Raw genomic sequence first — 20,736 nt, forward strand, 5'->3', positions numbered from 1 at the left:
GTGTGCAAGTAAGGGTGGCAAAATGGCTTGGTAAATAGCCTTGTTTCCGTCCACACGGGTAGACACATGGGCGTGTGTCTAAGCCGTGTATGGCACACGGTCAGCCCCATGGGCTTGTGAACCGGTCGTGTGTCCCTTTGTAACAGCCCGATTTAGACCCTAGTCGGAATAGTGGTTTCGGGACCACAAATTCAAGTTTGAAAAATATTTTAATATTATTTTTCGTGCTTAAAATATGTGAATTAATATCTGTGAAAGTTTTGTGTGAAAATTTTATTGTTTGTGTGCCGATTTGATAAAAATGACTTAATCGCAAAAAAAGTAAAAGTGAGGTTCCATATATTAAAAGTGCGTATTTGCTATGTCTTTTTACATGAAAAGTCCTTATGTTGTTAATATGCCATTTACATGATAATTGGACATTAATGGCCTTAATATATGTGATTTTATAATGTTTTAAGCAAGGTTAAATTAGTAATTAGAATATTGTGTTAATATAATTAAAACATAACATCAAATTAGTCATTATATTCATCATTTTAGCCGAAATTGAAGAAAGAAAAGCTAGGGTTCTTGTGTTTTGATATTCGGCTACTTTCAAGTTTGATTAAGGTATGGTTTTGATTCGATTTTTTTTTTATAATTTCTACGTTTTTGTGATCGTTACTTAGTAATCTATCAAGCCCATGTCTCAATTTCTGAAATTGTTGATGATTTTGAATTGAGCCATTGATGAAACTATGAGTTTTATGAATTTTGATGATAGTATTTGGAAGCTTGATGTTGGGTTAACATGTTTTATTTTGGAATTTTTGATGAATTTGAGTAATTTGGGCTAAATTGTGAAAATGAGAAATTGAGAGACTAAAATGTGAAATAAATGAAATATATGAGCTTATATGAACACTATGAAAATTCAGCTAAGCATGGATATATGGAAATTTTGTATATTTTGTGATTTTTGTGATTAGGGACTAAAGTGTTAAAATGTGAAAATGTGAGGGCTAATTTGTAAAATTTCCTAAATGTGTGTTTATGGATTGATTTGAATGATTTTTTGAATAAAAGATTTAAATTTGAATTTATTTAGATCAAGAACAAAAGAAAACGGAATTAGATTTGGGGAAGTCGAAAGTCATCGAGTAGTCGACTTTGTTCGTTCGAATTCGTACGAGGTAAGTCAATATACAAATAAACGTGTTTGAGTTGATTTATTTATGTTTATATGCATTGAATTGTGATAAATGGCTATATGAGAGCTCAATATGTGATGTCTGAGAAAGTTTCGATAATGTAACAACGTCCGAAAAGCCCCGTACGAACCATAGGAATAGTTAGGATACATATGTCATGACATAGGGTGTTTTCGTTTAAGACCACATCTGGGACGTTGCCATCGACTTATGATTTACGTGTAAGACTATGTCTGGGACATCAGCATCGTATTTGATTTTGTGTAAGCCCCTATTTGGGACAGTGGCATCGATATTTGATTACATGTAAGACAATGTCTGGGACGTTGGCATTGTGCTAGCTTTCCGAGTTATTCGAGTATCCTTATTAATTCCAAACGGTTCAACGAGCATTCCGAGAAATGAATGAATATGAGAATGTGTATCCAAATTCAGGTACGTTTGAAATGTACATTATGATTAAGAATGAAAGGTAAGTATATGTTTATATGTGGACATATGAAATATGTATGAATTGTATGAGTATGAAATGTGTTATGTGTAAGTGACTTATGAACAATTGAGTTATATGAGAATTATGGATATGTGGTTATGTTTTGCCATGAATTACATGAATGAAGTGGTTTAGAAATGTGTTATGTGATAAGTTTATTTGTATATGGCTTACTAAGCTTTTGAAAGCTTACTTTGTGTGTGTGTTTGCATTGTTTTGTAGATATTGAAGCTACCGGAAGCTCGGGGATTGTCAAGGATCATTACCACACTATCGAACTATATTTTGGTACCTTTTGATAATGTGAATATTAAAGTATGGTATGTATAGGCTAGAAGTATTTGAATATGTTTTGTAATGTGTATATCTAGCCATGTGATATGGCTTGGTTATGGATGTGATTATGAATGAATTTTGGTATATGTTTTGTGTTCAAAAATAGTATGTTTTGATGCACTTTTGAATGACCAAGTGAATTGGTCAATTTGGTAAGTTTTGGTATGTGCTTATTTTGGAATTTGGTAATATTTTAGCATGAGAATGAATGAAGTAAATTGAGATTATGAATCATATATTTTAGTATGATTTTTGGCTTAGGATTTGGCATGATTTGGTATGGATTACACGCATGAAACTTGTTGATAATGATATGTCATGAATGATGTATGTTTTGGTTATGAATTGGTTGAAAATTTGGTATGAAATGAATTGGTTTTGATATTGGTAGGGAGGACCCTTAAAGGGTGGAATTTTGGCCTTGTAAATGGCCTATTTTTGCCCACATGGGTAGAGACACGAGCGTGTGTTTCAGCTGTATTGCTCGAGGGCCATTTCGAAATGAGCCTGGGCAGACCACACGGTCGAACACATGGGCGTGTGTTAGGCCGTATGGCCAAGTCAGTTTCGAACACGGGCTAGACACACGGGCGTGTGACTAACTGTGTGACCAAGTCAGTAGCCTCCCTAATTTTCACACGGCCTGGCACACGGGCGTGTCTTGTGGCCGTGTGGACAAGTAAGTATGTATGCCCTGTTTTGCCACAGCTTAAACACACGAGCTTGTCTAATATCGTGTGAGGCACACTTAAACACACGAGCTTGTCTAATGTCGTGTGAGGCACACGGCCTGCTCCTATGGGCTTGTGACCTTTACAACTTTGAAAAATGTTTAGGTTTCAAAAAATTTTGTATGAGCTCAGTTTAGTCTGGACTTCTTTCTAAAGCATGTTTAAGGTCTCGTTGACCTACGTAAGGGACTCTATAATGATGTTTGACTTTGATGCTATGTTGATTATGAAATGATTGCGAATTGTTCTGATATGTCCAGTAATGCCTTTTAACCCTAGTCCGGCGACGAATACGGGTTAGGAGTGTTACACCCTTGCACCTTAATATTTGGAAAACAGAATGTCTAGTATCCAACACATAGGCAGAGACACGGGCGTGTGTTTCAGCAGTGTAAAGGACACGGCCTTGGACACGGGAGTGTGCCTTGGCCGTGTGAAGTCTGGACCTAGTTTATGAAAAATTATGAAAATTAAATCGACCACACGACATAGCACACGGGCGTGTGGCATGGCCGTGTGCACAAGTCAGTAAGCACCCTAGTTTAGGGCACGACCTGAAGCATGGACGTGCGATACGTCACACGGGCGTGTCCCCTGATCCACACGGGCGTGTGACCTTGTAACATGAAAAATTTTCTAAGTTTTGTAAAACTTTCCTAAGTTCCCGGTTTAGCCCCGAACCACTTCAATTGCATGTTTTGGGCTTCATAGACCCGTATTAGGGACTTTATAAGTATTTTCAAATGGTTTTAATTTGGACGAAAATTTATAGCCCGGTTTGTATGAATGAATGTGGTATAAGTCCAGTAATGCCTCGAGCCTTGTTCCGGCGTCGAATACGGGTAAGGGGTGTTACATACTATGCATTCATAATATATTACATAATCATTTCCAAGTCTTATACAAGCTTACGAAAGCTCTTTTGCTAACATAAGGTTGAATTCAGACCAAATATTTAAGGTTGTAAAATATTGAGTTGACATCGTCGCGACTTCAGGAGTTCCTCGTTGCGACTTTAGGAGTTCTTTGTCGCAATGCAACTCACTGACTTGATCATGTCGCAACACTAAGGGCCCGACATCATGACGTGATTGCCTGTTTCCAAATAGTGCAAAAGATACCAGTTGTAATACCTAAACAAACCAATAGAACATTTTCATTCACTTTTCTAGCCAAAGATGTATCTCAAATAGGTTTACTTCTAAACATTAGCACTTTATGTACATATAAGTTGCATCAATTCCATCATTTCAATTCAAACACATCAGTCTAATTTTATGATATTAACTATTTCGTCACTTGCTAACAATTCACATACATGCCGCAATTGTTACCTCCATTCATTCAATTCATAGTTATATACCATTTGGCAACATCAAATTTACCATTTCTAGCTTTACATATCAACAAAATCTCATATTATGCAAAATCGACTCAAACCTAAGTACATGCCATATATCAAAATGAAAGAGACTATACAAACATTTCTGAGTCAAGGACTACTAATTGGATGTTGAATCAATTCTTAGAACTTCGAGATCCACCTAAACCTGCGCATAGATTAAACAAATCATACGTTGAGAGATAAAGCTCAATGGTACTTTCATGATTCAAGTTTATGCAACATTAGCATTAGCAAATGAACACAATGAATTCAAACTAAATGTCTAACCAATTCACATTCTATCATGCCAAGAATTTCCATTATTATATATATGCATATACATATAGATAAATTCATTTAACATTTATAATAGAATCCACCATATCATACCATTCATCAAATCTTAATCGCTAAACTATTCGAAACATTCAATACCATTTAAGTTTCAAACATATATGCTTTTAACAATAAGTCATCAAATTTTCATGTTCAATCAATGTTGTTTAACCGTTAAACTTACGATTCTACTCTTTTTTGGAGTCCATTAACTCATTCATATTTGATTTGGCCGCCAAGGCTCATTTCAATGTGATTCGCATAATCTATTATATGCTTTCTCTATCATAAATTGCATATAAACATATATAGTTGATGCGAGCATCAAGGCCCAATCAAGGGAGCATGGACATGATCTGCTAACTCTACCTCAATACCCTATTACAAGATCGAAAGCTAAGCAAATTAAGTCCAGATTGAATGTAGTAGTCTAAGAGTTTGTGACGAAGACCCTACAAGCTTGTTCAAAGGAAAAATGAGATCAAGATTCATTTTCTTGGCCTAATTCCATCATAATCTTGGTCCAAGAAACCACCTTTGGAGTTGGAACAAAATGGATCACATTGACATGTTTATACGAGCCCAATCTTGCAATGAACGGATCTAGGATGCAAAATTAATCCATGGGGACGTCCATAAACTCATCTTGAAATTTCAACTGGAGTTTATTTGGATCACTTTAGGACTTAGTTTACTTTTTAGTTTTAGTTTGGCCCAATCTGTTAATGACCCAATTAATAAGCTTAGTCAAGTCAAGTTGTCTTTCACAATTTTTAGGGATTTGTTGGCTAAATTGTAGGCAATTGTCTTCTACAATTTTAGGGATTTGTTTCTCTTTTATCCAACCTCCTTGTAGTATAAAAATGAGTGTTATCTACCATCTTTAGGAAACATTATGAGTTTCTAATTAATAAAAAAAAACCTTTTTGAGTTTCTTTTTGTAAGATTTGTTTCTTGTCTATTTTAGACGTTGTTCAACACATTCTTCTTAGATTGTTGGGGATCGTCTTTAAGCTCCGACTTACTAAGAGTTTTTTTTTGGAGGGGAGATTAGAACCAATTGAAGGGAGTTGTTGGATCTCTTATTCCAAAGGTTTCTTAGGGCATCTATTCAATCATCCATACTCCATCTTCAATATTCAATTTCATTCACCCATCATCTTTTTCATCTCTTCTTTAATTTTACTTCTTGTTTATTTTATTTATCTGTTTTCATGAATCTAATCACTTCAAGTTCTTATTTTTTTTTAGGTTTAAGAATCCAAAAATACATTTGGTATTAAGGCTACAATTTTCCATTCAAGTTGGTTTAGCACCTTAAGTCAAATCTGCAACTTGAAAGCTTTTCGATCCTAATCCGCTACCTATATCAATAGTTCCAAATCATCATATCATATTAATTCAATATCATTTATTAAGCTTACATTTTATAACCCCTATTAACCTAACTCAGACTTAGACGAATACATGGATCGTCCAACCAACACACCAATCTAGCACCAAAGTGCATCATCAGATAAACTAAAGTAAGGGAAACTTGCACACATAGTACATATTGGCGCACAAAGTGCATCTTGGCACACGAAGTGCATCTTGACGCATAAAGCACATTCTGGCACACAAAGTGCATAAAGCCGTACATAGTCTAATCCTATAGCACACAAAGTGCAATTTAATATGAATATGTAAATAAAAAGATAGATCTCGAATTATAAAAAGTACAAACCGAAATTGTGATTACTTGTTAGCAACTTTCGCCTTTCCTTTCCTTCTCGACGGCCCGAATACAATAGATAAATATTATCAGATTTTATCCAATTCACATCCAAATACAAAGCCAAACATGTTTTTCATTTTATTCAATTTAGTTCCTATACTCGAGATATGCTTATCTTTCGATATTTAGCATCGCATCAAAATCCAATTTCACATTCATTCGTTAAAGACCCTATACTTTCTATTTCTAGCATAATTTCATAATAGGTTTTCAATTTATTCAATTTGGTCCCTAATGTTACAAAGTTAACTATTAAGCTTATTAAGCTTTATAATTTAGTCCTTATTATAATCTAAGCTAATTTTCTATCAATTTCAAGCCTAATTCATCAATTTCTCAATAATGGGAACTTGCTAAAATTTCAACAAATTGATACGTGACTAGTTAAATCAAGCTCCCATTATCACAAATCTATGAAAATTATAAGAAAATGACTTATCATAAATTGATTTCTATAGATTTTTGGATGCTTGGAATGTACCGATCAGATCAGTGGGAAGCTCACTGTACCGTATCTCGATTCAGTAGATTTTTGAATATTTTGAAATTGGTTACTTGAAGCATGCATATAGAATGTTTACTTTGCAAACTAATGAACATGTTTTGGTACTTTGGTTGTGTATAAGCTTATATACGTAATCTTGTTGTGTTATGTGGTTGATACCAATTCGATACTTAATAGGTTGATGATGTGGGTAAAGTTTTGAGTGGCATTTTGTTTATTCTTAGGCAATGGCATGAAATGGTTATGGATTTTTAATTATATTAGGCAAATATTTATATCTAGTGTGATTAAGTTGGACTTTGAAATGATTTAAGACATTTACAATATATGGTATGTTTTGTTTGAAGAAATTTGTGCATGTGCTTTAAGCTATTTGGCGAATTTATATATAGGTATTTTAGATATAAGAATATTAGTTGCATATCAATGTTTAGGTATGGATAGTTTGGTAGGAATGGTGATGAATGGTTGTTGTTTCATGATTTAATTGTGGTGTCAATGTGACATATTGGTTAGGCACTTAGGTTGAATGAATTATGCTGAGTTTTGGTGTATTTTGGTGTACTGTAATAGGTTGGTTAAGAGCCCATAGTAGTAACTTGAGGCTTAAGAGAGTTTAGGTCATTTTTGCTTATTATGGAAGGCATTTTTAGGTATACACGATTTGTGACACGGTCTGCCACACCGCTACGTGCCATACACGGGTGTAGGGCACAATAATGTTGTCTGTTTAATTTTGGTGTAGGACAATTTACATGGCCACTATTTGTTATACCGTTTGGAGACATGATCATGTGATGACCTCAACCTTCTCACATGGCCTGGCCATATGATTGTGTGACTCATATTTTAACTTTTTATCTAATATTTATAAATGTTTCAGATTGGCTTTGATTTACTTCCAAACTTGTTTAAGGGCTTTTGTAAGTTAGTTTGAGACTCGATTTTGATTTTAATGCATGTTTAACATGATGTCACCCATCATACTCATCAATTGGCTCATTTGATCTTCAAGTTTAGTCAATGTTCTTTTTAAGTTGGTGCATTTAGACTGCACTTGTTTCACATCCGTTCTCATTGACTGCATTTCCCTCTCTATTTTATCCAGACGTTGGCCACATAGAATATGGTCATACGGGTTGACCTTGTCCTGAGGTTTCTATAAATAAAGAGGTTGATAATTAATGTTTTTAACTTGATTCAAGTTATTACCTCCTCTTTGGTTTCCTTCCTATCTCAAGTTCGAGTGATCTCTCCATCTGGGATTGTATGTATTTCAATAGGGATTTCCACCCTTATTTTTAATGTAGTTCACATTCTTAGTAAGATTATTAATATAGTGGAAAAGCGGTTTGTCTCATCCATAGATATCCGATGTACCCTTTTCAACCTCTATTTGATTGATTCTGTCCAGTAATTGTTGGTATTTGTCATCTTCCTAGACAACCTTCACCGTAGATGGTCTTTGGCAATATGTATAACGTTCAATTGGCCATTGGCAGGAATTCATTGCCATACTTTCTATTAAGTCGTACGTATCCTTGTATGTTCTGTTTATCAAAGCTACTCCTGTTGCTCAATCTAATCCTAACCTCGAATGTACATCCAACCCGTTGTAAAAAGTTTACAGTCGTAACCACTCAGGCAACCAGTATGTAGGCACTTCTGAATCAATGTTTTGAAACGCTCCCATGCTTTGTGAAGGCTTTCTCCTTCTAACTGTTTAAAAATCAAAATTTCCCTTCTTAACTGAATCGTTTTGCTTATGGAAAAAAACTTTTGTAGGAATTTATTTCTTGCAAGTTTGCCCCATGTTGATAAACCATAATATATACATATTTTTACCCCATGCTTGGCATATTTATGAATGATTTTCCTTGGTTTTAGTGAATTTGATGCTCCTAATCCTTTAATTTCATGTTTTTTACTCAGGAAAGCTTAGGATAGCAAAAAGTGCGAGAAACGAGCTAAAAACGGACAAATTGGGCCTAATTCAGTGTTTCACACTGCCTAGGCACTTTCACACGGGTGATCCACACGCCTGTGTGTCATGGCCGTGTCAACACGAAACCAAGTCAGAATTGCACACGGCCTGAGCATCTTCCCACGAGCGTGGCACACGGCCTTGTCCTTTTCGAGTCTAAGTCTAATTCTACTCGAAAAGGCTAATTTTGGGCATTCCAAAGTCTATTTAACGACCTAGAAGAGGATTAAAGGGGGACAGCCATCAGAATCAACTCGGAAGTAGGATCTACATCAAGGCTGAAGATTTCCATCCAATTTCCTAGAAGTTCATTGGGTTTCTTTATGTTTTGTTGTTTTCTAAATTTGGAGATGTTTTCCATTATTATTATGAACTAAACTCCCTAAATACCTAGGGGAGATAAAACCTAAGACGGATCTTATTACTATTTGAATTATATGATAAATACTTATTTTCATTCTTAATTGTGAGTTTAACCCTTGCTTTAACATTTCAGGATATTAATTCAGGTTCTTGATGTGCTTATTCAGTGGAGCAAAAGTCCCTGTTCAAGAGTAGATCGTTCATAATTAAGCGAAGTTGCATGCAATCCTAGAGATAGGACGACATAAATCTACCGAATTAGAGTCAAATCTAATAAGGGAATCCATAGATCGAGTTAATGCGACAATAGGGGTTTTAGTTAGAAAGAGATTTCAATTAATCAACCTAGAGTCAGTTGTTTTTAGTCTCGAGAAAGATATTAACATAAATCAGGGATTTCTATGGATTAAGTTAAGTGAATAAATCGTCTAGATGGATTCTTCCTTGGGTATTATCCTCTCCATCGGTTTTCTAAAAAGTATTTTCCAACTTTAGTCTCTGTCGTAATCTTAGTTAATTAGATAATTAGTTTTAGTTTAAAAACATCCTTTAATTCTCTAAATTGTTAGGCTAGATAATAAAAAGATAGTAATTACTAGTGGTTTTAGTCCTCGTGGATACGATATTTCCGGTCCCACCAGAACTATACTACTGTTCGATAGGTGCGCTTACCTTAAGTCGAATTTTTAGTTAGTTTAGTGACCATTAAGTTTTTGGCGCCGTTGTCGGGGGGACTAAGATATTAGGAACGCTTAATTTTTATTACTTTCGCCATTTTTTATTTTTATTGCAATTTAATTATGTTTTAATTACTAAAATTCCTTTTATTTACTTCTGACAGGTTTTTATAGTTTATGGCTAGAAGAAACCTGTCAGGACCTCTACTTTTCGACAGTGAGATTGAAAGCACAGCTCACAGAAACCGAAGAAAAATAAGGCGAAGCTTACAATACATAGAGGAAGGGCAAGAGGGCGATATTCGTACTACAACCGAGGAGATGGCTGATAATCAAAATAATCTGCTACCTCCAGTGGTTGCTGTAAATCCAGTAAATCAGAATCCTGCTCCTTGTACTATGTATGATTATGCTAAACCTACTTTAATAGGAACTGAATTGAGTATAGTTAGGCCTGTTGTTGCTGCAAATAATTTTGAATTGAAGCCTAACACGATTCAAATGATACAACAGTTTGTTCAATTTGATGGTTTGTAGGACGAGGATCAGAACACTCATTTAGCAAATTTTCTGGAATTCTGCGATACCTTTAAGATCAATGGCGTTTCTGACGATGCCATTCACCTTCGGTTGTTTTCATTTTCATTAAGGAATAAAGCAAAACAGTCGTTAAACTCGTTACCGCAAGGGTCAATCACCACTTGGGAACAAATGATGGAAAAATTCTTACTTAAATATTTTCCTCCTGCTAAAACAGCTAAATTGAGGAATTATATCTCTTTTTTTGTGCAGATGGATCTAGAAACTCTTTATGATGCATGGGAGAGATACAAGAACTTATTAAGAAGGTGCCCTCACCATGGGTTACCTCTATGGTTGCAGGTTCAAACTTTTTACAACGGTGTGAACACTTCAACAAGGCAACAGATCGATGCAGCCGCCGGTGGAACGTTAAACAACAAAACACCTGAAGAGGCTTATGAATTTATTGAAGAGATGTCACTGAATAACTATCAATGGCAAGTCATGAGAACAAAGCCAACAAAAGCAGCTAGTGCTTTTAACCTTGACGCGTCACTATGCTATCTAACCAGATGAACTTTTAGATAAAAAGATTGATGGTTTATATGGTTCTACTCAGGTACATCCAGTGATGAGATGTGATAGAGGAGGAGTACACAACACAGATTTTTCATCCTTTAACCCTAGATTTGAGGAGGAACAAGTCCACTATATGGGTAATAATTCTAGACCTCAAAATAATCCTTATAGTAACACTTAAAATGCAGGTTGGAGGAGTCACCCAAATTTCTCATGGGGAGTCCAAGGAAATCAAAGACCACCATATCCTCCAAGTTTTCAGCAACCACCTTACCAACAAGAGAAGAAATTGAACCTTGAAGAGATGCTTACAAAATTTATCTCGGTGTCAGAAACTCGTTTTTAGAATATTGAAATTGCATTTAAGAATCAGCAAGCATCGATTCAAGGCTCGAAACTCAACTAGGACAGCTTGCTAAGTTGATTTCTGAATGTCCACAAGGTAACTTCCCTAGTAACACTGAAACTAACTCAATGGAGCAACTTCATGCCATTACTGTGCACAATGATGAAGGGTTAGCTGAAGCTGAACCGAAATCGAGGCAAGACAATGTGGAGAATGAAGGTAAGGTTGATGTAAGTAATGATAAATAGAAAATGGTAAGTAAAGAGTATAAACCTTGTGTGCCATACCCCAATGCGACAAGGAAAGACCTCACAAATGAACAATTCGGTAAATTCCTTAAATTATTAAAAAAATTACATATTAACTAACCATTTATTGAAGCTTTTTCGCAGATGCCAAACGCAGTGAAATATTTAAAAGAGCTCTTGGCTAATAAACGAAATTTAGATGATGCCTCATATGTGGAATTAAACGCAGTTTGCTCAGCCGTTCTACAGAATAAGCTACCCAACAAATTGAAAGATCTAGGGAGTTTTACTATTCCTTATTTAATTGGTAGTTTAAATATTAAGAATGCGTTGGCTGATTTAGGGGCTAGTATTAATGTCATGCCTTATAAAATGTTTAAACAACTCGGTCTTGGGAAACCCAAACAAACTAGGATGAGCATTCAATTAACAGATAAAACTATTAGATTTTCTAGGGGTATTATTGAAGACGTACTTGTCAAAATTAATAAATTTATATTCCCAGTTAACTTTGTTGTTCTAGACATGGATGAGGATAGTGACGTGCCTTTAATTTTAGGAAAGCTCTTTTTAGCAACTGTTGGAACTATCATAGATGTTGGCACAGGTGAATTGATACTCCGTGTAAGAGATGACATGATTACACTTCAAGCTCGTGATTCTGCTAATATATTTAGTAATCGAGACGATTGTTTAAGTTCAATTAACTCGAGTAATGTTAAGGTGCAAACCTCTTTGCAAGAAACCCCTAGGAAGAACGTGATGGAGCCACATTCTAGTCCATGTGACAAAAACAGAATGAGTCATGAGGAATGTAGACTTCAGATCAATGAACTAGACGAATGGCGAACACATGTATTCGAACACATGTAGAGGAGAAACCAAAAGAACAGAATAAATTAAAGCGACACCACGATAAGCGTAGGGATGAAACAAAACAATTTGAGGTCGGGGACAAAATATTGTTAGAAGAAAAGGACCATCGAATTGCTACTTCAAAGCATAATACAAACGGAGTGATTCCCTTCAGGTATTGAATACCTTCCTACATGGTACAGTGGAGGTAACACATACTGAATTCGGAACTTTCAAGGTAAATAATACTCGACTCAGACCTTATTTTGATCAAATTGATAATAGAGGTGAGGAGTTCCAACTCCTCAATCCATCGTGGCCACATGAAATTGAGGTAAGTCGAGCTTAGACTTTAAATAAACGCTTTTCGGGAGGTAACCCGAGCACTAACTCCACTAAATAACATAGTTCGTTTTTCCATTTGTTTTACAATCTAACTACAGGTATTCTTAGCGTACAGGGCCTAGCATACGGGTGTGTGTTAGGCCGTGGGCTTACCACGGGCAGGAGATACGGGCGTGGCCATGGCCGTGTTAAAATAGGACAAATATTTTTCCTAAGACAGGATGACACACGGGCTGCGATAAATTGTCACGGCCGTGCGAGGCGGCCGTGGGAGCCACACGGCATTTAACACGAGCGTGCTTGAGGCCATGTGAGAACTTACCTAAAGATCGAAACGTTCAAAAAAGACAGAATAGAATACGGGATGATGCCACGGCAGTGCTTGAAGCCCGTGTGCAATCCTGATTAATAGAAATGGGCGTGTTGGACTTACCACGGGCGTGAGAGAAACGAAGGGAGCACCACGTAGCTGTGTAATGCGGCTGTGTAGGCCACGAGGCCTAGACAGACGGGTGTGTCCACGGGCCGTGTGGGATACTGACTTAAAACATCAGACCACAAGCACAGATCATGAACACGGGCGTGTCAAACCTTACAAGGGCGTGGGAGAAGCGAACGAACGTGCACACGGCCGTGCGACCCGACCGTTCACACCAGACGGCCTGCCCACACAGGCGTGGCCAAAGGACCGTGTGCAACACTGACTATGATTTCACGAAAAACATGGGCTAGAAAACTATCACACGAGCGTGAGCTACGGCTGTGTGACCCAAAATGGGGCTTACAAGACCATGGCCTCCCTTTAATTTCCCCCCTAACCCTAATTTCTTCTCATTTCCCTTCACTATTCATCATCTTCTACAACTAACCACCCTATTTCTCCTTCATTTCTTCATTGTTATTTCCTTTTTCTCTTTTCCCTTCTTCTTTCCACTACTTCCCTATTTTCTTTACCCCCATCCTCCTTCTCTATTTTTTCTTTCTCCCTTCTTTCCTTTTCTATTCTTTCCTCTTTCCCTTTCTTCTTCCCTTACCTCTTTTCTTCTTTTTTTTCCCCTCTCCCTTCGACCACCAAGCTCCGCCGCATGACCCTGCTGACCCCACCACTCTCGGTTTCCTCTCTTGCACCTCTAACTTTTTTATACTATTTTACTCATTTATTTTATTTTATTTGTTGACTATTATTACCTATATTTCTTTATCACTATTCTATATCATTTTCATTTGACTCATTTATTACTTACTAATACTTTATTTTCATTTGTGATTATTGCTTAGTTTCAATTTTTATTGATTTTCTGCTTAAGAACATTTTAGAAATTTGCTATATGCTGCATAGTTTTTTTTAGAGTCATTCGCTTTGTTCAGTTAATTCGTATCTTTCTTATACATATTTAGTACTCCATTAGTTAGTTCTACACTAGTCATTACGATTCTATTCTGTCTGATTATGTTGCATTTAGATGTTTGTTATTATTCGTTTGGTCACTATGTTGATTAGAGCCATGTGATTACTTTTGCAGGAAATTATGACGAACACTAGAGGCAAGAAAACTTCTGTCCTCGCCTCTAAAAAGTGAAAAGAAGCGGCATCCTCCTCAGGTCCCACCACTGAAATACGACATCCATTCATCGAATTTTCAACAGGGCCCTAGGAGGAATTATTTTAGATTCTATGTACCCGACCCCTAGGTGTGCGCCGTTGCATTGATTGGGCAGCACTAGAGCATGTCCATCTAGCTGATTTGGTTCGGGCCCTCTTAGCTACAGCTGTGTGGGACTGATTCTTTGACATCATCGAGCTGACGTATTGAGAGTTTTTGGAACTATGCTCGATGTTTCAGATGCAAACAATTATGGTGGAGCACGACAACCCAGGAATAGTCCAATTTTGCCTTGGCGGTCTGGTACGGCAGTTAAGTGTCCCAGAATTTAGAGTGGATTTGGAACTCTATACAGAAAATTTCATGGAGGCTGAAAACTTTTCCCACCTCCACCGCCACATCTACTATGCGCTTTTATCATGTTGGAATGCCAGGATGCCTGCTACAGGTATCTATGACCCCAGCCGCTCCAAGGCATCGGCTCTAGCTCCAGCTCTGCGATATCTCTACGCTCTTTTGGCATACACATTAACAGGGAGACAAGAGAGCACTGGTGTCGTTAACACTCACGACCCATACTTCCTGCGGAGCATGAGGCAGGGGCACATTTTTTATCTCGCTTATTTCATTGCCTTTGCCTGTCGCCATCAAAACGACAGACAACGAAAGAGAGTCATCAGCCTTGGTCCATATGTGACTCGTTTAGCGCGATACTTTGGGCTCATGAATACAGTGACACAGTCCTCTTCGCTCACGCTCATTGGTCAGATGTCCCCACAGGGCATCCAAAGTATGCTCCATATGCGGATGATTGAGCGTCGTCATGGGTTCGACCCTCCTCAGTACTGACTTGCACGAACTATCGATGAGGATGACGCCAAGGATAATCCTGATGATATCCCTGCATTTCAGGAGGACCCACCTTCTCAGCCACCACCGAATCACCAGCCAGTTCAAGCGGCTGCTTCATTGCCTGAAGTTTTTGACCACCTTTATCGCTTTGAGCAATATTGCACTCAGCGATTTGACAGCATCGAGACGACGCTACAACAAATTTGCCAACATTTTTACATATCGCCTCCAGCACCACCACCTCATAATCCAGCTGTCTACGAAGACTTTTGAGTTCATTTAATTTTCAAATTGTTTTTCTTTTTATGTTATTTTTATTTTTTCATTTCTTTTTGTCTTTAATTATCATTTTCTTAAAACACTTTTATTAGTATAATTTGAATTTTCTTTTATCTAGTTATTTCATTATTACTCACCATAACAACTTTATCGATATAACTCCCTAAAGCATTACTGATGGCATTTTAGTTTCAAAAGGTTCAGTCGATGGGTGCTACTTAGGAATAAATAAACAATTCTTCACGACTGCTATGTCCTGCTTGACCACGACTATAGCCACCATGACACCGACCACCACGATAACCTATTCGCTAGGTACTGTAATTGTCGAACCCAACCTCTACCACCATATTCACTTCTGTCTACATGTCACATACATATCACTTTCAATGTCTCTAAACCCGTTTCCGCTCTTTCAAGGATTACATCCAAATTTAGGGCAGTTTCGCTTTTCTCCTATTCTTCTGATATTATGTTTATATTGCTATTATCTATCTTAAGTGTGGGGACGTTATTTATGTGATTATTAGAAAATCCCTGAATTTCTATCTTTTCTCAAATAATTTTCTCATATCATTATTAGAGCGAATTCGGATTGATTGATGATTTTGATTGATATGTTTTAAATTAAATCATAGGTAACTGTGCATTGATTGTTTAAACTTTAAAACATTAGAGGATCAAGCATGATAAGTTAACTTTTGAGAATTAAAATTGCAAGGTTGTTTCCTTGAATTGAAGTATTATCTTGAAGTTTTGAATTTACAGGATTGACATCAAATACCCATAATTTTTGTGAGATTTTGAGCCTTTTAGAGCATATATCTTTCTTGCTCACTTATTTTATTGGCTATGAATGTGTCAACATTGATTTGCTATTCTAGAACTTGCATTGGTTATACATGTCGAGACCACACCTTTGATTTGATATACTAAAATGATAAAGGCACTTAGGTTTTAACCTATTCACTCCACAAAAAGCCTACCCACATAATTGACCCCTAGTGAACCCCTTTGAGCCTTAACTTCCCCTTAATAGCAACCCTCAACTTAACCCTTTTTTATTCGTTAAGAATTTCTCCCTTCTCATTGACTTTCTTTTTATCGAGATTTGATTTGATTAGTTACCTGACTATGTTCGTTCATTCCAGTTGTTGAATCATTTATTATTCTGTACTTTCCATTAAATACTAGTTCTTATAAAAAAACTTATATTTATATTCATTTAAATTACATATTGTTCTAAGGGGCTTGGATAAGTTATCATATTGAGAGAAAAGCTCACTTCATTAGTTTTGGTTATGTTAATTCTGGCACTTGTTTGTAATTCAATGATTAGCTTTGTTTTTCTAAGTTTGGTAATCTATTAAATTAATCTCGATTCTAACCCTCTTTTGCAGCTTTTATCCACACCTTTAACTCAAACCCCATTACAACCCTGTTAAAGACCTTTTGATTTTTATATCATTTCATTATAGTGGTGGAGAATTGATTTTCATGCAAGCCTATGGTAATAACTTTTCATGTTTGACTATTGAGTGCCGAATTATTGAACCTTAAACACTTTGAGTGATTTGAGTGAATCATTAGTGAGGATGTCAACCTTGTCAATTTGGAATTAAAGGTGATTACTTAGATAAAGGGGGATACCTATGATTTTATGATTGAAACGCTCAATTTGGATTGTTTGAAACTTTAATGTTCTTTTAGTTAAGCTCTTAACGTATAATTACTTGTGGATTATTTCGAACATTATTGATGAGAATTATAAGTTCAGAAGAATTTATTTTAATTGTGAGTTGAGGATTTTGCTTGAGGACAAGCAAATGCTTAAGTGTGGGGATATTTGATAAACCATAATATATACATATTTTTACCCCATGCTTGGCATATTTATGAATGATTTTTCTTGGTTTTGGTGAATTTGATGCTCCTAATCCTTTAATTTCATGTTTTATACTCAAGAGAGTTTAGGATAGAAAATAGTGCGAGAAATGGGCCAAAAATGAACAAATTGGGCCTAATTCAGTGTTTTACATGGCCTAGGCACTTCCATACGGGTGATCCACATGCCCGTGTGTTATGGCCGTATCGACACGAAACCAAGTTAGAATTGCACATGGCCTGACAATCTTTCCACAAGCGTGGCACACGACTTTGTCCCTGTCGAGCCCAAGTCTAATTCTACTCAGAAAAGGCTAATTTTGGGCTAATTTGGGCATTCCAAAGTCTATTTAAAGACCATAGAAGAGGATTAAAGGGAGACACAAAATAGAAGGCAGAAAATACTCAAGGACAACCATCGGAATCAACTCAGAAGTAGGATCTACATCAAGGCTGAAGATTTCCATCCAATTTCCTAGAAGTTCTTTGGGTTTCTTTATGTTTTATTGTTTTCCAAATTTTGAGATGTTTTCCATTATTATTATGAACTAAACTCCCTAAATACCTAAGGGAGATAAAACCTAAGACGGATCTTATTACTATTTGAATTATATGATAAATACTTATTCTCATTCTTAATTGTGAGTTTAACCCTTGCTTTAATATTCCAGGATATTAATTCAGGTTCTTGATGTGCTTATTCAGTGGAGCAAAAGTCCCTGTTTAAGAGTAAATCGTTCATAATTAAGCGGAGTTGCATGCAATCCTAGAGATAGGATGACATAGATCTGCCAGATTAGAGTCAAATCTAATAAGGGAATCCATAGATCGAGTTAATACAACAATAGGGGTTTTAATTAGAAAGAGATTTCAATTAATCAACCTAGAGTCAGTTGTTTTTAGTCTCGAGAGAGATATTAACATACTACGGATTAAGTCAAGTGAATAAATCGTCTAATTCAGAAGTAATAAGTGAAGTCTAGGTGGATTCTTCCTTGGGTATTGTCCTCTCCATCGGTTTTCTAAAAAGTATTTTCCAACTTTAGTCTCTGTCGTAATCTTAGTTAATTAGATAATTAGTTCTAGTTTAAAAACATCCTTTAATTCTCTAAATTGTTAGGCTAGATAATAAAAAGATAATAATTACTAGTACTTTAAGTCCTCATGGATACGATATTTCCGGTCTCACCATAACTATAGTACTGTTCGATAGGTGTGCTTGCCTTAAGTAGAATTTTTAATTAGTTTAGCGACCATCACATGTCGTGGTTGATCTTGGTTCTTGTGAATCTAGCCAATAAAAGGCGTTACCGGTTAATGAAAAGGGGAACAACCAAAGACGAATAGCATCATCAGTGACCACATTGCATTTGAAGGTATCACAAAGCTGGATGAACTGTTTTAAATCTTGACTCGGATCCTTTGTCAATGTTCCGCGAAACTGTAAATTGTTTTGAATCATCTGGATCATGGCTGGCTTAATATTGAAATTATTGGCCGTGATAATTGGCCTCGTTATGCTCCCTCGAACCATATCCAAATTTGATAGTGCATATTCTCTCAGAGTGCTCTTATTACCTGTCATGTTTAGATTTCTGGGTAACTGTAGTGGTGTGTTGGCGTTGGCTTCGTTGAATAACGAATTTTCGCGAGGTATGTTTCCCATAGTAAGTGGTGTGTTCTGCGTCTATTGCTACTAATATTGTTGTTATTTTCAACGATTCCTTCGGATAATTCTTTTTGGATCTGTGGCTGGCTTTATAGGTGTCCTCCTACTACGAGTAGTACACTAACCCAAAAAGATAAAATTAGTAGAAAATAAATTTAAATTCGTAACTATAACCTAAAAACTTCCTGATTAGTCTATTAAAATGCAAAAATTAAAACTAATATAATGACGTGCCTCCTCGGCAACAGCGCCAACAACTTGACCGCCTCATGATGTACCAACGTCTAGAGTAGAAATCCTGCGCAAAAGATGTGAACAAACAGTATCCGCAAGTAGACGAGTCAAGTTTGAGACTCGGTTTTGATTGTAATATATGTTTAACATGAACTTAACTTGAATATTTTGATTTATTAAATGATAATGATTAAATTGTTTATAAATGTTCCAATTTAATGTAGTAACATCCTATAGCTCGGGTTTGGCAACTAGACCGTGTATGAGGTGCTACAATTGCTCAAAGAAAGAATTTGATTAAAGAATTTTCTTGAAAAATTAACTTGGAAAATCTTAATGATTTTTTGAAAAAATTAAATTAATCAAATTAGTTAAAATTAATATAACATTTTTGGAAATTGATTTTCAAGTCAGACAATTGCCTTAATGAGTAATTAAACTTTAAAATTGGACTTGAGATCGAAAATTGAGCCAAAGAACCCAAAACCAAGACCAAGACCTGAAAACTGGTCGAACCGGGCCTGGTATGTAAAAAGGGGCCTGTGATCTAACCGATGGCTGGACTGGACCGGTTGGGCTATCACTGGCCCAAACTGAACTAGCTTGGGGGTGTCGTGAGGGTTTCACACCTACGATGACACCACCAGACACGACGATACCAACGACAACAACAACGATATTTTGGTGGCCGGTAGGTGGTCCTTTGGCGGTTGAGTACTGGAGGAATCACACTTCTACTGGGACTCTACCGGATAATTTGATTTCATATTAACTATTCCAAAAATAATTTTATTTTAATAAATTTAATATTAAAATTAATTTAATACTTATATTGATAGTATTTTATTAATTTAATAGATTTAATATTAAATTTAATCTAATATTTGTCTTGATAAAAATTATATTAATTTAATATTAAAGTGATTAAGTTTAATCATAGTTGAACTCTCTACACTCTCCTTATAAAATGAGAGCCTTAGGTTATTATTTTACACACACTTAAATTCAAAAGAAAGTTATAGTGAGAAAATTCTTTGAAAAAATTATTTCAGAAGATTACTAAAGATATTTTTTTTATTTACACCTTGATCCCAAAGTTTAGAGAAATCGTGAAATTGCTCCACCGGTAATTTTATGGAAAATTTTCTGATTCGAAGCGAGCCCACACTCAGCATACGTGAGGTTGAAGATAGTAGAGAAGACAACTAGATCGAAGCATTCATCGTAGATGAATCAAAATGGTACAATTTTAATTAAACTTTAGATATCACAACCAAGTTATTGTTTTAGAAAATTTTTTAAAAATCTTGTTTTTCCCTAAAACATATTTTCCGCTACATTTTCCAAACCTGATTTTCAAACAAAATCATGCGTATAATATAGTATGATATCAATTTTGGGTCTTATACGAGCTTATGAATGCTCTATTTCTAACCCGGGTTCAAAATAAGATCAAATTGTAAAAATTTCAAAACATCGGGTTGACATCACGATGCAACATTCTAAGTAGGCCTCATCCCAACATTCAATACACACTGTT

The 20,736-nt window shown here is 36.0% G+C and overlaps 2 non-coding genes across 2 annotated transcripts; one reads left to right on the forward strand and one right to left on the reverse strand.

Annotated features, from left to right (window-relative positions):
- Positions 1-8,404: 8,404 nt before the first annotated feature.
- On the forward strand, positions 8,405-8,507 carry LOC121206400 (small nucleolar RNA R71). Its single transcript, XR_005901460.1, has one exon. It is a non-coding gene; the product is annotated as a small nucleolar RNA R71 (small nucleolar RNA).
- Positions 8,508-10,538: 2,031 nt separating this feature from the next.
- LOC121206685 (small nucleolar RNA R71) lies at positions 10,539-10,645 on the reverse strand. The gene has a single exon (XR_005901828.1). It is a non-coding gene; the product is annotated as a small nucleolar RNA R71 (small nucleolar RNA).
- Between the last annotated feature and the right edge of the window lie 10,091 nt (positions 10,646-20,736).

The sequence above is a fragment of the Gossypium hirsutum genome, chromosome A01, assembly GCF_007990345.1.
Source record: "Gossypium hirsutum isolate 1008001.06 chromosome A01, Gossypium_hirsutum_v2.1, whole genome shotgun sequence".
Classification (NCBI taxonomy): Eukaryota; Viridiplantae; Streptophyta; class Magnoliopsida; order Malvales; family Malvaceae; genus Gossypium; species Gossypium hirsutum.